We start from the raw sequence: 4,192 nt of genomic DNA on the forward strand, positions 1-4,192 counted from the left end.
TTCCCTTCTTGTTATTGTTATAACAGTATATTCCCTTCTTGTATTTTGTTATAACCTCAAATTACAAATCGCATTTAAACTTCTCTTTTCTTTGAAACAAATCAGAAGCAAGAAAGATAAACTAAAATGTTGGTGCAAATATGGTGCGTTTTTAGAAGTGCAAAAAAGTCTGCATGTACACAATTTCTAAGTATTACAAGTATTTTAATTTTTTTCGGAAAGCTGAACACAAAGGAAATCTACTTAACCTTTAACCAAAACATTCTCATATTTGCTTTTCTCTTCTTCATTCTCCACGATTGGAATGCGGCAAGCATAATTTTTTTAGTGAATTCCTGCCTTGTAAATCAAAGATATTGGTGATGTTCCTTTATGTATCAAGTTGCTTAATGAAGATCCCATATCCTTTAAGAGTTTGTAGCATGTTGAGAAAATTGTGGATACTTAGATGTTAAATAACATCTGCTCAATCCAGAAGTTTTCACTAAATCTAGGAGCCTTTTTTTTTAAAGGCTTTTTAAGTGGTCAAGGTACATTAAACCTGGAACTAAAAGGTCACTAAGAGGTTCCAAGACACTCAGATTTTCAATGAAGTGTGATTCCCTTCTGGAAGACACATGGGTGAGAGAAAGGTATCAGTGCTGATTATCTCTGCACAAATATTTTTAGGGAATGGAGGAGGGGTGTTTGGGGGCACAAGACCCTTTAAGGCCAGAAATAACAACTTAAGGGCTGCAGGCTGATGCAGGCCACAGACACCAGACACACACATACACACACACACACACACACATATGCACGCACATGTGTATATATAATGTGCATATATATACATATATATGTGTGTATATATATTACATACATATATACTACATATAATTATATGACCTGCATGATGTGTTAAAAACATTTTAAATTACTTGCCACTACTCGAAAACCAGGACTGAAATCTGGATTTGCCACTTCTCTTGAGGATCTGGCCCCCAGGGCCATGTTCCCTTGTAGTAACAGCTGACCGTCAGTCTCCCTGGCCCAGCCCTGCTGATTTGTATTCCCTGCCCAACCTATATGCAGGCTCATGGGTTGGTAAGCCCAGCTTGGTGTGTGGGGAAATCCGGCCATTGCTTCTCTGGTAATTCTGGAACATTCATGTCTGCTGATGGTTCTGCTAACTAGGAACTCTCGGTCCTCCATGTCCTGGGTGAGAAGTGTCTCAGCTCAAACCCCTCTTGGGAAAATTCTAGGAACTCGTAGTGAAATTGAAAAAACTGAGAGGCCTCGTTGGTACAGAGGGAATGCTTAATGAAACCACGAGTAGGTCCTAGCCTCCACAAGTGTTTTATCCTGGGCTGATATTTAAGCTAAGACTGCCATTAAACAAATTATGAAGTGGATGAAGTTAATCTTTACTGTTCACACTCTCCCCTGTTATCTCCTTGGAGGAATTCATCCCTAGCCAATCAAATGCTCTGTTCACTAACACAGCATCACTCTCAGCTCTTCAATGGCTTCCCATCATATTAGAATAAAATCCAAAGTCCATACCATAACCAACAAGGCTCTACATGATCCGGTCCCTGCCTATCTGTCCAAATTAATCATCTGCTACCATTCTCTCCCTCCCTCATTGTGCTCTAGGCACACTGGCACTCTTGCTATTTCCCAAACAGACCAAGCGGGCTCCCATCTGAGGGCCTTTGCTCTTGCTATTCTCCGAGCCTAGAAATTCCTTCCCACAGGCAGGGATATGGCCGGCTTCTTTACCCCACTTAGGCCTCTATTCGAATCTCACCTTTCCAGAGGCGCATTCTCTGACTGCCCATATAAATAGCCCATTCTCCCGTCAGAGTCCATCATTCTCTACCCCTTTGCCTTGCTTTATTTTCATATCCTTTAGCATTAATTCAACACTCTATAGGAAGTTCTTACTTTGTATGGTGGTAGGGGACCATAAAAATGGCCGGCTGGGCGCAGTGGCTCACGCTTGTAATCCTAGCACTTTGGGAGGCCGAGGCGGGCGGATCACGAGATCAGGAGATCAAGACCACGGTGAAACCCCATCTCTACTAAAAATACAAAAAATTAGCCGGGCGTGGTGGCGGGCGCCTGCAGTCCCAGCTACTCGGAGAGGCTGAGGCAGGAGAATGGCGTGAACCTGGGAGGCGGAGCTTGCAGTGAGCCGAGACTGCGCCACTGGCCTCCCGGCTTGGTGGAAGCGGGCTCCTCCGACCCAAAAAAAAAAAAAAAAAAAAAAATGGCCATGCAAGCTGAAACTATGTAAAGTATCCCTAATAATCGATGGGGAAAATAACAATTGCTTTATGAATGACCATTACAAATTTTTTGTCAAAACAATAAAAACCCTCTTACTATTGGCTATAAATGTATAGGAAAATGAAAAAAAGTAAGATGAATATTTATTTACTAAACTGTAATTTAAAACACTAGAGATATTGGGAATTAAAATGGTTTCATTTCTTTGTAGAAAACAACATTCTGAATGGACATTTCTCAAAAGAAGATATACAAATGGCCAATAAGCACGTGAAAAGATACTGAACATCACTAATCATTATGGAAATGCAAATCAAAACCACAATGAAATACCACTTCAAATCCATTAGGATGGCTACTACAGAAAAAAAACAAAAGAATAGCAAATGTTTGCGACTATATGGAGAAATTGGAACTCGTGCACATTGCCCATGGGATGTAAAATGGTGGAGCCACTGTGGAAAACAGTGTTGCAGTTTCCCAAAAATTTAAACAGAATTATCATATGATCTAACAATTCTACTTCTAGGTATCTACCCAAAAAAGTTAAAAACAGGGACTTGAACAGATATTTCCACACCAATATTCATAGCAGCATTATCTGTTTTTGTTTTTGTTTTTGTTTTGAGACGGAGTTTCACTCTGTTGTCCAGGCTGGAGTGCAGTGGTACGATCTTGGCTCACTGCAACCTCCATCTCCTGGGTTCAAGCGATTCTCCTGCCTCAGCCTTCTGAGTAGCTGGGACTAGAAGCACACACCACCACACCCAGCTAATTTTTAAAAAATGTTTTTGGTAGAGACGGGCTTTCAACACGTTGGCCAGGTTGGTCTCGAACTCCTGACCTCAAGTGATCTGCCCACCTCGGCCTCCCAAAGTACTGGGATTACAGGCCTGAGCCACCGTGCATGGCCTTCATAGCAGCATTATTTACAAGAGACAAAAGGTGGGAACAACCCAAATGGATAAACAAAAATGTGGTATATACATACAATGGAATATTGTTTAGCCTTAAAAAGAAATGAAATTCTAATACATGGATGAAGTTTAAAGATATTATGCTAAGTGAAATAAGCCAGATACAAAAGGACAAATACTACTCATATGATTATATTCGTATGAGCACAGTCAAATTCGTAGAGACAAAGTAAAATAGAGAATACCAAAGGCTGGGAGGAGTGGGGAAGAGGGAATTAATGTTTAATGGGCACAGAGTTTCTGTTTGGGATGACGAAAAAGTTGTGGAGATAGATGGTAGCAATGACTGCACAACAATGTGAATATACTTTTACATTGTGAATGCCACTGAATGATACATTTACAAATGGTTAAAATGGTAAATTGTATGTTATGTATGTTTTGCCACAATTAAAAAACTTATCAAGAGTAGTTTTACAGTATGGAGATTTCTCAAAAGCTAAAAATAAAACTGCTATTCTATCCAGCAATCCTACCCTTGGAATAACTACCCCCCCCCCCCCCAAAAAAAAAATCAATCTTTCAAAGAAATACCTGCATTCACATGTTTATTGCAGCAGTATTTACAATAGCAAAAATATGAAATTCAACTAAATGCCCTTCAGTGGTAAACTGGATGAAGGAAATGTGGTATATATACACAATGGCATATAATTTGGCCATAAAAAAAATGAAATCCCATCATTTGCAGCAACATGGATGGAACTGGAGGTCATTATATTAAGTGAAATAAGCAAGGCACAAAAAGACAAATATCACATGTTCTCACTTATATGTGGGAGCTAAAAAATCTGATCACATGGAGGTAGAAGGTGGAAAGTTAGAGAATAGAGACTGGAACTGGAGGGGAGGGGGAAATGAAGAAAAGTTGGTTAATGAGTACAAATATACAGTTAGATAGAAGGAATAAATTCAGTGTTTGCTAGCAGAGAAAGGTGACT

The 4,192-nt window shown here is 39.8% G+C and overlaps 1 pseudogene; it reads right to left on the reverse strand.

Annotated features, from left to right (window-relative positions):
• The window catches only part of LOC116811046 (keratin, type II cytoskeletal 8-like), a 78,426-nt pseudogene extending 77,232 nt beyond the window's left edge, over positions 1-1,194 (reverse strand).
• Positions 1,195-4,192: the final 2,998 nt, after the last annotated feature.

The sequence above is a fragment of the Hylobates moloch genome, unplaced genomic scaffold, assembly GCF_009828535.3.
Source record: "Hylobates moloch isolate HMO894 unplaced genomic scaffold, HMol_V3 SCAFFOLD_7, whole genome shotgun sequence".
Lineage (NCBI taxonomy): Eukaryota > Metazoa > Chordata > Mammalia > Primates > Hylobatidae > Hylobates > Hylobates moloch.